We start from the raw sequence: 13,263 nt of genomic DNA, 5'->3' as shown, positions 1-13,263 counted from the left end.
AAAATTAGTGGGTTACAGCAGGGAAAAACGTTTAAAAACATCCTCAGTACAATTTGGAGTCACTTCCGCCACACTTCCGGTGACGGAGGACTCAGCTCGTCACTTCCGCCCCACTTCCGGCGGCGACTGCGCATGCACCCGTGGCGGCTCCCGGCTTCACAAGTCCCATTGCGCATGCGCCCGCGGCTGTTCTGAGCTGCTCCTAGACAGAGGGAGGTGTTTTGTCTTCTTGGGCTGCATCAGACAGAGTCCATTTTGTGTGGGATACTTTTCAATAAGGCTGCGGCGGCCATCTTTAAGTAGATCTGCAGACACTCTTAGGATCCAGGCTCCCCGGTTTCCATAGCAACGGATTACATGCATGGAATAATAGAAACAAGTGGTAATTTCAAAGTAATGGTACATATGCATATTTAGAGGCACAGGTTTCATGGCAACTGCTCAAAAAAACAAATATATTATCTTTAACCCTTGCCAGTATGCTAAAAGTGCTAGTGTAATATAAGTGCAATATAAGTGAATCTAAGGTGACCTAGGATATTTTCTAATGATGATTATAGTGCAAACATAACCATAAGGCTTATTTGGATGATGAGCCCCGTGACTATTAATATATATATATGACTGGTGCATGAGGCTGTGTATCAGTGCATCAGAGGGAACAGTGTATCCGAATATGTGGTATTAAAACTACCAAACTACGTGGTTCTATACTAGTGCTGTTATTTGGTGAATATTCATTGGAAATCGTCTGTCATCATTACAGTACCTGATCTTCCCAGGTAGTCTCCCTCCCTGGTACTGGTCAGGCCCAGACACTGCTTAGCTTCCAAGATCAGGCGAGATTGGGCGTACCAGTGTGGTTTGACTGTACGTGAATTTTAACAGACACCATGACACCAAAAACCAAGTCGTCACTAAATTATGTGATTCTATAGTGGTGCTGCTATTTGGTCAATATTTGTTATACATCGTCTGTCCTCCTTACAGTACCCGATCTTCCCAGGTAGTCTCCCTCCCTGGTACTGGTCAGGCCCAGACACTGCTTAGCTTCCAAGATCAGACGAGATTGGGCGTACCAGTGTGGTTTGACTGTACGCGGATCAAACGGACACCATGACAACAAAAAATAGGTTGTTTAAAATTTTTAATCGTAAAGTGCTAAAAGTGCCTTCTTACATGACGTGAGATACAGGAAAAAGCGATGAAGAGAAGAGAGGGGGGTAAAGGATACTACACCTTATAGAAAAGGTGCGATTTCGTATCCTTCATTCAAACCAGCTGGATGTAGAGTCTGTAGCTGGAATATCCAATACATTTCCCATCTGGAAAGTTTATTAGCAAGGTCCCCTCCTCTCTCACCCAAGGCCACGTGTTCAATAGCCTTGAATGTAATTTCCTCTTGATTGGAATTATGTTGTAACGCAAAGTGTCTGGAAACTGCATGGCTTGCCACTTTTTTTTTAATGTTCCTTATATGCTCCTGGATCCGTAATTTTAATGGTCTCTTTGTCTTTCCCACATACTTCATTTTGCAGGTACACTCCAGGAGGTAAATCACGGATGTTGTATTGCAGTTCATAAAGTCCTTTATGGTGTATTCCTTATTGCCTTCTGTGCCGCTAAAAGTTTTTCTGTCCCGGTGTAGTTATCTGCATATGTTGCATTTTCCACACTTATATGAACCTGTGCATTTCAGCCTCGGGGTCTTGCAGACGGATTCTTCTTTTAACATACTTGGTGCAATAATGTCCTTCAGATTTCTTGACTTCTTAAAAACAAGTTCTGGTTGGGGTGGTAGGATCTCCTTAAGCACTGGGTCCATTAGGAGGATGTTCCAATGGGTTTTTAGTGATTTTCTTATTACTTTTTCATGTTGACTAAAGGTGGTAATGAAGGCCACTGAGTCTTTTTTATCTTCTCTGGTTTTATACGTCAGTAGATCTTCTCTGTTTAGGGTTCTTGTCTTTTCCAGAGCCGCATCTAGAATAGGCCCGGGGTATCTTTTATCCTCAAGCCTTTTCTTATAGACTTCAAGTTGGTCATCACAGTCCTCAGAGCTTGTGCAATTCCTCTTTATTCTTTAGAATTGGGATGCCGGGATATTATTCTTCCACCTTTCTAAATGGTTACTCTGATAGTGTAAGTAACTATTCATGTCGACCTTCTTGATAAAATTTCTTGTGGTGACCCCTCCATTCTCTCCAGTTAGAATCAGATCTAGGTACTCCACGGATCTACTAACTACAGTAGAGGTGAAGGTGAGATTCATATCAATGATTCCCAATGTCCTGAGGAAATCGTTAAAGGTTTCTGTTGTGCCGTCCCAGATGATTAGGATGTCGTCAATGTATCGTTTATATAAAATCACTTTCTCCTTGAAGACTCTTGAGTTGTACACATATACTTTCTCCCAACAGCCCTTAAATAAGTTAGCAAAACTTGGGGCACATGTTGTTCCCATCGCTGTACCGCAGCATTGTAAATAAAACTGATTTAAAAATTTTAAATAGTTGTGGTTAAGGATAAAATGCATAAGATCACATATAAAATCCCTGTGGGTGCGAGTTAGGGAAGGGTCGTTTTCCAAAAACTCCCTACATGCGGCTATACCCTTGGAATGCTCGATACATGTATACAAGGATTGGACATCCACAGTTGTCCAAATGTGGGTGTTTTTCCACTCCACCGTTCTTACTATGTTAAGTACTGATGTAGTGTCTTTTAAAAATGATGGAAGCTCTTTCACATACTTTTTTAAGAACACATCAACATATTCTGATAAATTTGCGGTAAGCGACCCTATCCCTGCCACTATTGGTCTGCCGGGTGGGTTGGTCAAGGATTTATGTGTTTTTGTCAGGAAGTAAAAGATGGGGGTAATGGGATTAGACTGCATCAAATATTGATATTCATCTTTGGTTAATACATTACTCCGGAGGCCATGTAAGAGTAGAGTTCTGAGCTCATCCACAAAAGCTTCTTTCCGGTCACTTTGCAACGGTATATATGAAATTGTGTCTCCCAAAAGTCTTTGTGCCTCCTTGGTATATGCCTCATGGACCATAATAACTAACCCCCCCCCCCCTTTATCAGCTTGTTTTATAACAATATTGTTATTTTTCTGTAGTTTCTTCAAAGCTTCACACTCCCGGTTATTCATATTCTTCTCCTTGACTGGTTTCAGTTCTGTGTCGCATAAATCCTTCTTCACCAGATCGTAAAAAATGCTGACATTGTTGCCTTTGGATTCCAAGGGATAATATTTAGATGTTGGTTTTAAACCAGACTTGGATCTGTCTTCATAGTTATTAATGACGGCTTCTTCTTTCCTCAAAAAATGTCTTTTCAATGTTAATTTTCGTATAAAATTATTTAGGTCAATAAAAGTCTCAAATTTATTTAGACCACGTGTAGGTGCGAATGATAGTCCCTTATTCAGAAGTGTCACCTCAGGTTTGGTTAAAATGTGCTTGGATAGGTTAAAGATGCCTTTACTTCATGGTTCGGCTGTTACAGGTTCCTTCTTTTTCGTTCTCTCCCTTCTACCGCCTCGTTTTCCTCTTCTTCTAGGAACCTTCTTTTCATTGGTGAAGCCTGTCTGCTGTCCTCCTTCACCATATTTCTTACTGTGTCTTTTGTTCGTGCACCCATTCTTAAAGATGAAAAATCCTGGTCATCCGTTGAATCCCTTCTTCGCAGAGCTGTAAACCTGTTGGTTGTTCTTATGTGTGGGCTTGATGCAGAGTCTGTACTCATGTTTCTAGTGGTTCTCCCTCTATTCGGTACTGTTTTCCAGTGATATCTTCCTGTCTCATTGGACTGGTCTCGTGTCCTGAATTTGCTCCAACTTTTTGTCTGTCCTTGATTGTAATCATTCTTGTCCCTAAAAAACTTTCTTTCTTTTCCTTTTATGACCTCCCCTTCAATATGTTCAGGCTTCTTGTTAAGAACTTTTTCATTTATTTGATAATCATCTTTATCCTTAAAGCTGAGCATCTCAGACTCTTTCAGTTTAATCTCAGCTTCCAATTCCACCAGGACATTTTTCTTTTTCCTGATAAGTAATTTCATTAGATCAATAGAACATCTGTGTAAAATAGAGTCCCATTCCTCTATAAATTCCGTATCCATGTTCCCAAACGTGGGTTGTTTCAGGATTCTCAGATCTCTAGGTACTCGGTTAACTGAGATATAGTGTTCAAGTCCTTTCACATCCCACCATGCTTTAACTTCCTTTATAAGGAGTTTTTCCATTCCCCAAAACAAGTCATCCAGATCTCGTGTTGGCGTGGGAACATTACCTGTTTTACTCTCATTAAATATTTTTTGGCATAAATCATTTCTTTTAGTCGTACGATCATTGTTTCCAAACATATTTGTTTGGCACTGGATACTTTAACCCACCAGGCTGCTATACAAATATACCAATAAAAAATTTGTGCAAAAAGATAGTACAGCGCCACTTGTGAAGTGAAAATCTCAGTAAAACTGTATAGATAAATTACAAAATTTCGATAAAAAGCTAAAAGCCCACGTAACCTTGTAAAAGGGTGTCAGCTCAACCCTAAAAATACAACACTGGTATAGTATTGTTAAAAAGTATAAGAATAGGGGAGATAGGGGTACCGGCGACAAGTGTGGCTATCAGGTATGCTTAATATTACTAAAAACGAGTGGGTTACAGCAGTGAAAAACGTTTAAAAACATCCTCAGTACAATTTGGAGTCACTTCCGGCGGCTCCCAGCTTCACAAGTCCCATTGCGCATGCGCCCGCGGCTGTTCTGAGCTGCTCCTAGACAGAGGGAGGTGTTTTGTCTTCTTGGGCTGCATCAGACAGAGTCCATTTTGTGTGGGATACTTGGAATACTTTTCAATAAGGCTGCGGCGGCCATCTTTAAGTAGATCTGCAGACACTCTTAGGATCCAGGCTCCCCGGTTTCCATAGCAACGGATTACATGCATGGAATAATAGAAACAAGTGGTAATTTCAAAGTAATGGTACATATGCATATTTAGAGGCATAGTTTGATGATTACAATCAAGGACAGACAAAAAGTTGGAGCAAATTCAGGGCACGAGACCAGTCCAATGGGACAGGAAGATATCACTGGAAAACAGTACCGAATAGAGGGAGAACCACCCATGCCATAGTCAATTACAAATAGATTCAGATGGGGCTTAATAAAAGTTAATAGTAAGATGAATACGTGATGTAAGAACCACATACAGATAAACAAAGTTTTTTTTTCCTTTACCTCTAGGATTCAGTTAAACTCTGCTTGTTGTAAGAAAGCCATTGAAATGCAAATTAACCTGTGCAACTGCTTTTTCCTGGCAGTGAAAACCCACCTTCACAGACAGTCAAAAGCACATTCATATGCAAATTAGAAGCACTTAATGGGTAAATGAGTCTCAGGAGACCAGTGAATAGTACATAGATATAATATTATAATTATGTGTGTGTGTTTATATCAATGTATCAATGTATGTTCTGCAAGATAGCTATCCAATATGAATCATACTATTGGAAGCATTGATTACTAGATTCATTCAGACCTGTATTTTGTGTATTTTTCATATCTACCGGCTTGTTTGCCATTAGCATTGATTACGTGCTGAGAAATGTGTTGCTATTTAGTTAAAAGTAAAGAGTAATATTTAAGGGAGTAAGTGTAAAACACACACGCAGCCTGACCCAGTTTTAAAGGTTTATACAGGAGATACTGTGCGGTGCTTGGTAAGCGATTATAGTTAAATATCGTTTACATTTTATAGAAGTGTGTTATTTGTGTTACTGCGGACGTATCCGGCCTGTGTACACGTGTCTCTGACCGCATGCGAGACTGCGTACGCAATGCAAAGGCCTACACACGTGGCGTATATTACACAACGTGCGTACGGATATGCCCACTAAATACAAATCACACGATAGCATTGTTTTAGTCTAGTAGATACGGAAGCCACGCGATAATAGCACAAATTTGTTCAGTTTCCAAAATTTTAGTTTAAAAGATCCTTCTCTTATTGCATCACCTCTGGGATTAGCCTGTTTCACCTGAATGAAAGTAATTTTCTGTACAGAAAAATCAAAGTGTATATGAGTGAGCAGGAGTGAGTGTGAAAATAAAGGTTTTGTGAACCCATAATTCGGGATCCCGTTGGAGACCACATCAGGTGAGTGGACACTTGGTGGCGTGGGAGTGGCTTTCTCACGTTAACATTGTATAAGGTATAAAGGAGCAATTAGTATTACAGCAGACCAAAAGGTCGGCGAAGTCAGAAATCCGTTTAAGGTAACTAGCGAAGTTCTGAAAACCCTGACTTGAGAAAGGTCAGAGGTAGTGAGCGCAGCCCTGGGGGTTTGCGTAGAACCCATATAGGCCCGTTTTGAGAATACGCTCCGGCTGAGGTTTCGCAGCCTAAACAATCGATTCCGCTGGTCGTTCGGCGGATAAGTAATAGTCACTTATACGCAGTGCGACTGGACCGCACGCTACTGTGTACATTAGTTAGTTCACCTTGATACCCACTAAATTTGCTGCGGGATCATAGACGCTAATTGTACAGGTAAACGTGATTTGTGTAGGTTTTTTTTTTATTTTAAGGGAGTTTCGCTGTTCACTCAGGAAATCTCCAACAACTGATATTTACTGGGAGGGGTAGCATACTCCCACACGCTCTCAGTAAATAGAGGTTACAAAAGATCCCGAGCTTGGGTACTACCGGCACTGGACACAGGGCTTGGTGTATAGGCCAATAGGGGCGTGAGTGGGTGAAAGCGCTCTGAGAACTTTCACCGTCGCCTTACCACTGAGTAAGTTGGTTTTTGTAAGGGTTCGCTGAGAAGGCAATACCTGCAAAGAATGGGGGCCAGTTGCTCAAGTAGGGGATGATCAACAAGGGTTCACGTTGATATTTGTCGGCCCAAAGGGTCGGCGAGGTACATAATGTGTGAGAAATATGGATCACACGCAGAGGTCTTGTGCAATGAGTGGGAACGTATGACTGTGAATGATGGGGAACAGTTCCCTAGGGTAGGCAGTTTTAATCCTGAGGTTTTGCAAAATTTAAGGAGAAGGATATGTCTGATTAAATCCGGAAAGCAACGGATTAGACATTATGATTATTTACAGTTATGGCAACAGGAAGGTGAGATACAAAGGGGATTAGCTCAAGCAGCTGGTTCCAACCCTAGCAGGAAACTGATAGCAACAGCACCACCACCACCATACATGACAGGAGAGAAAATGGCTACAGAGAACGGCATACTGGTATATGATAAAAGTGCACTTAATAAATGTATTAATGATAAGAGTAAAGTAGATCAGTGTATTGATGCTAATGCTAACCCGTGCAAGTTGTATCCAATCTTAAACTTCCCTCAGGACTGCGACCAGGAAGATGAGCCCACAACGATAACGGCACTCTCTTTAGCAGCCACCATACAAGAGACTACAGTGGGCATGGCCCAACCAGTAAGAGGAGTAGCGAAGGCCCCTAGTGGAGGGATAGGTGAGGTTGTGTCCACGGGTAAGTACGGAACTGTACATTATGCGGAAACAATTACACCTCACATTGTAGAAGAAACACAGAGTGATGTAATTGAACTTAATCCTGTCAGGGTGATCGCAGTCCCAAATGGAAAGACTGACGCTCAGGGAGTCACTCCCGTCAGGAACATTGTGATGCATTGACCCTGGTCCTGGACAGAATTAAGGACAATTATGTCTGAATTTCCTGATCCCAGGAAAGATCTAGCCGCATGCCAAAGGTTTTATTAAAGAACTAGGTAACGCCGCCGAACCCACTAACAAAGATTGGCGGACAGTACTGCGGGCATGTTTGCCCTCTACTATTGACCCTTTGAAATTCATTTCTGATTGTAAGTTAGATGAAGAGAAACCTCTCACTGATGCATACAATCAGGAAAATGTTAAACAGATCAATCTGCAGTTAGGAGTATATTTCTCAACTGTTGTCAAGTGGAACAAAATTTTCTCCATTAGACAAAAAGAAGGTGAAACTGCTTCTGACTATTTCCATCGTGCATTAGAGGAAATGGCTAGATATACTGGAGTTGTAGACATTGAGGAAAGTGTGCATCATAGGGAGGTGGTGGTGTCCGTATTAATGGACGGTTTAAAGGAAGTGTTGAGAACAAGGGTACAGACCACTCAACCTAACTGGAGAGGTATGTCTGTGGCTGCTTTGAGAGAGACCGCTGTCGGGCATGATCGGAACATCATTAGACACAGGGAGTCACAGGGCGATAAGCTGATGGCAGTAAGTATACAGGCCCTTACAACAAGGCCACCTCAGCCTAAGCCCCAGACCCCTGACGGTAAGTCGTATGTGGTAAAATGTTATAACTGTCAGAAGGAAGGACATTTTGCACGAAACTGCACCTATAGAAACCCACATAAGGTATATCGACCCCCTAGACCGGAACATGACACACAGTATGACGCACGTAAATGGGATCAGGGACCGCAGAGGAGGAGTTATGAGCCACATGCAGGGGAAACAAAGAGGTACCCACCAAGGAGAGACTGGCAGGTCTCTGAAAATTCTCTGTTACCCCTCTCACATGTTGTAGCTGCCAACGCGCTGCGGGAGGGCCACAACTTACAATAGGGGTCAGGCCACACCTGTAGTCTGCAGCCAGTGAAATTAATTGCGAGCCTTGGAAGTGAACCCGAGGTCACAATTGATGTAGCTGGTAGATCACTACCTTTCCTTGTAGATACGGGGGCAGCCAAGTCAGTGTTAAATTCAACAGTGGGTATGAAAACCACTGGTAAAACAATTCCAGCCATGGGAGTAACAAGAGTAGTACAACACTACCCTTTAAGTAAACCAGCAGAGATTACGATAGGGCCTTTGCAGACCAAGCATTCCTTTTTGCTAGCTGCATCGGCTCCGACTAATCTACTTGGGAGAGATTTACTGTGTAAGATGGGGTGTGTCATATATTGTACTCCTGGAGGTGTGTTCTTAGATATACCCTAGAATCACGCTCAGGAAGTGCAAGATATGTTAGACTCCCCTCAAAGGTTAATGTCACACTCTGCTGTTACAGACAGGTGTCCATCCAAGGTAGAGGAAATGATCTCCCAGATACCGGAGTCACTTTGGACCAAGGATGGACAAGACACTGGATTAATGGCAAATGTAGCTCCTGTAGTAGTTCAAGTAAAAGATGGTAGGATAGCTCCAAAAATCCCACAGTATCCTCTGAAGCCAGAGGTGGAGTTAGGAGTTTACCCAGTAATAGAGCGCTTGCTACAACAGGGCATTCTGGTTAGGGCGTCCAGCACTGCCAATAGTCCTATCTTCCCTGTGAAAAAGAGTGGGGGGAGGGGTTACAGGCTAGTGCAGGATCTAAAGGGGATCAACAAAATAGTTGAGAGACAATTCCCCGTAGTGCCAAATCCAGCTGTCATCCTTATGCAAATCCCTCCCACTGCGAAATTTTTCACTGTGATTGACCTCTGCTCCGCTTTCTTTTCGGTTCCTCTGCACCCTGATAGCCAATATTTGTTTGCATTTACATACAGAGGAGTACAGTACACCTGGACTCGCTTACCACAAGGTTTCATTGACAGCCCAAGTATTTTCTCACAGGCTTTCCATGATTGTTTACAATCATTTCAACCTAAGAGCGGATCAGTATTAATACAGTATGTAGATGACTTACTGCTGTGTTCTGATTCACTCGAATCGTCCTTGAGAGACACGAAACAGCTTTTGTTTCATCTTTCTAATATGGGACACAAGGTTTCAAAGGATAAGTTGCAGTTATGCCACACCAAGGTAAAATATTTGGGACATTGCTTGACACAAGGACTGAGACACCTTACCGCTGATAGAATACAGGCGATTCGCGACATGACTCTGCCACAAACCCAGCAACAGATTCGCACTTTCCTAGGAATGTGTGGGTACTGCCGCAACTGGATCCCAGGGTTTTCCATACTGGCCTTACCTTTACAAGAGATGGTCTCATCAAACAAACCAGATCGGATTTCGCACACAGATGAGTCCAAACTGGCATTTGAGAGACTCAAACAGTGCCTATCGCAGGCACCAGCATTAGGTATGCCAGATTATGGGAAACCTTTTGAACTGTACGGTACGGAAAGTGCTGGGTGTGCGGCAGGTGTTTTAACCCAGAAACATGGTGATGCCAGCAGGCCGGTAGCCTACTACAGCGCTCAGCTAGACACCGTAGCACGATCTCTCCCCACATGCTTGCGAAGTGTTGCAGCGATAGCATTGCTAGTGAGTAAAAGCGAAGATATAGTGCTAGGACACAACCTGACCATCCATACACCTCATGCAGTGTCAGCCTTACTGAATTCTGCCCAATACACAAAATGGAAAGCTGCTCAATTAGATTGTAATGTCACTCAGGTGCTAAAAGGGATATACGCAACTAAGATCTCATTATTATCTGACTATTATGTAGTAATATTTTTCACTCGGTGTGCATTAGGGAACACAGTTTTTTCCTACGCAGAATTACCCCTCCCTTTTAGCACCTGAGTGACATTACAATCTGATTGAGCAGCTTTCCATTTTGTGTATTGTATTTAGAGAGGCATAGATGGGTCAGCATTAGGAGGGATTGCTGACTCCCGAGTGCCATAGGGGAAGCCAGGGGTATCCCCAGGTAAGCTGGCTCTCAGATGCTGTAGGAGCCATTACCATGTGGCCTTACACTGGGAATTTAACCCAGACATATTTGTAATTATTCATGGGGTGGGTGTGGGGTGCGGTGGCCCCTGTGTCGGTATGGCTGGGCTGCTTCAGGTCGGCACACCCTAACACTTTATTAACACTTATGATTTTCCCTATCACTTTGTATATATTATTTTAATCACACCACTTACATAGCACTTCTGTGCTTCTTATTAACCCCTATTAATTTTCACCTGTGTGCTGACCTGGGGTGGCCGACCTGTGCCGACATCATGGGGTCCTGCACCCCGGACCCATACCTAGTATTAGGGACCCCCAGTGATGGAGAAGCCTTGTCGATCGGCCTGGGGGCTTAACCCTATATCTGCAGATATACGCAACTAAGATCTCATTATTATCTGACTATTATGTAGTAATATTTTTCACTCGGTGTGCATTAGGGAACACAGTTTTTTCCTACACAGAATTACCCCTCCCTTTTAGCACCTGAGTGACATTACAATCTGATTGAGCAGCTTTCCATTTTGTGTATTGTATTTAGAGAGGCGTAGATGGGTCAGCATTAGGAGGGATTGCTGACTCCCGAGTGCCATAGGGGAAGCCAGGGGTATCCCCAGGTAAGCTGGCTCTCAGATGCTGTAGGAGCCATTACCATGTGGCCTTACACTGGGAATTTAACCCAGACATATGTGTAATTATTCATGGGGTGGGTGTGGGGTGCGGTGGCCCCTGTGTCGGTATGGCTGGGCTGCTTCAGGTCGGCACACCCTAACACTTTATTAACACTTATGATTTTCCCTATCACTTTGTATATATTATTTTAATCACACCACTTACATAGCACTTCTGTGCTTCTTATTAACCCCTATTAATTTTCACCTGTGTGCTGACCTGGGATGGCCGACCTGTGCCGACATCGTGGGGTCCTGCACGCCGGACCCATACCTAGTATTAGGGACCCCCAGTGACGGAGAAGCCTTGTCGATCGGCCTGGGGGCTTAACCCTATATCTGCAGATATACGCAACTAAGATCTCATTATTATCTGACTATTATGTAGTAATATTTTTCACTCGGTGTGCATTAGGGAACACTGAATTCTGCCCAAACCAGACACGTCTCATCTGCACGGTTTACAAGGTGGGAATTAGCACTAATGGCCCCTGTAAACATCACCATAAGAAGATGCAGCGCACTAAATCCTGCAACGTATCTCCCAGGTGTGCCTGGACAGGCACAAAGGGTGGGGGATGAGAGTGATGGTGAAGGAGGATTTAGTACAGACACTGACACACATGATTGTATGGAATATTTGACCCAAAATTTCACTGCAAGGCCTGACATCAGTGACAACCCACTGGAAGGTGTAGATTTTACTTTTTACACTGACGGTAGTTGCCACAGACAGACGGACTCGGGAGACTTGTGTACTGGATACGCAGTCATAGATGACAAAGGTACCATAGAAGCGGAACCCCTGGGCCCACCTCACTCAGCACAGGTTGCTGAGCTGGTCGCCCTAACTAGAGCGTGTGAAATGGCTAAGGGTAAGTCAGCCAATATTTACACGGATTCTAGGTATGCCTTTGGAGTAGTGCATGATTTCGGGGCCCTATGGCGCCTCAGAAATTTCATGACGGCAGCTGGCACACCCGTGGCGCATGCGACCCACATCAAAAGACTTCTAGCAGCGATACAGGAACCTGACAGAGTGGCTGTTATCAAGTGTAAAGCCCACACATACAGCCAAGACCCAGTGTCACTTGGTAACAGCCGGGCATACGAAGCTGCTAAATCAGCAGCCAGCACCCCCATACAGACAGACATCACACAACTGGATGGTATTCAATACCGTCAACACACAGAAATTGAGTGAAATGCAAAATTTATGTTCCCCACAGGAAAAGGCAGTCTGGAGGTCAAAAGGATATGGCCAGGAGTTCTCAGGACTCTGGACAGAGTATGCCAGTGGCACCCAAAGCACACCTTCCAAGTTTAGCTGAGGCGGCACATGGTCTGACTCATCTAGGCAAAGAAGGTATGTGCAAGTTGGTAAGAGCCTACTGGTGCACACCAGGATTTTCTTCCCATGCGGGAAAGAGAGCAATGACATGCCTCACCTGCTTGAGGAAGAATATTGGAAAGGCGATACCAACAGAACCATCCCGTATCCCGCCAACGGACGGCCCTTTTCAGGTAATACAAATTGATTTCATACAATTGCCACCTTGTAGAAATTTAAAGTATGTATTGGTTTGTATTGATGTGTTTTCAAATTGGGTTGAAGCATTCCCCGCTGCCACAAATACTGCTACGTTTACTGCAAAGAAAATTGTGCAGGAATTTGTGTGCAGGTATGGTATCCCAAAGATAATTGAAAGTGATAGGGGTACCCATTTTACAGGTGAAGTCTTTCAGGTAATGTGCAAATTAATGGGAATTAATAGTAAGCTGCATACTCCGTACCGCCCACAGGCGAGTGCGAAAGTGGAAAGAGTAAACAGCACTATTAAGAACAAGTTGAGCAAAGTAATGGCTGAAACTGGATTGTTGTGGCCA

General features: G+C 43.4%; 2 pseudogenes; both read right to left on the bottom strand.

Moving 5' to 3' along the window:
* Positions 1–757: 757 nt before the first annotated feature.
* LOC134967209 (5S ribosomal RNA) lies at positions 758–876 on the bottom strand (annotated as a pseudogene).
* Positions 877–981: 105 nt separating this feature from the next.
* Positions 982–1,100, bottom strand: LOC134968412 (5S ribosomal RNA; annotated as a pseudogene).
* Between the last annotated feature and the right edge of the window lie 12,163 nt (positions 1,101–13,263).

This window comes from Pseudophryne corroboree, chromosome 10 (genome assembly GCF_028390025.1).
Source record: "Pseudophryne corroboree isolate aPseCor3 chromosome 10, aPseCor3.hap2, whole genome shotgun sequence".
Lineage (NCBI taxonomy): Eukaryota > Metazoa > Chordata > Amphibia > Anura > Myobatrachidae > Pseudophryne > Pseudophryne corroboree.
This window is presented reverse-complemented; position numbering and strand designations above follow the sequence as displayed.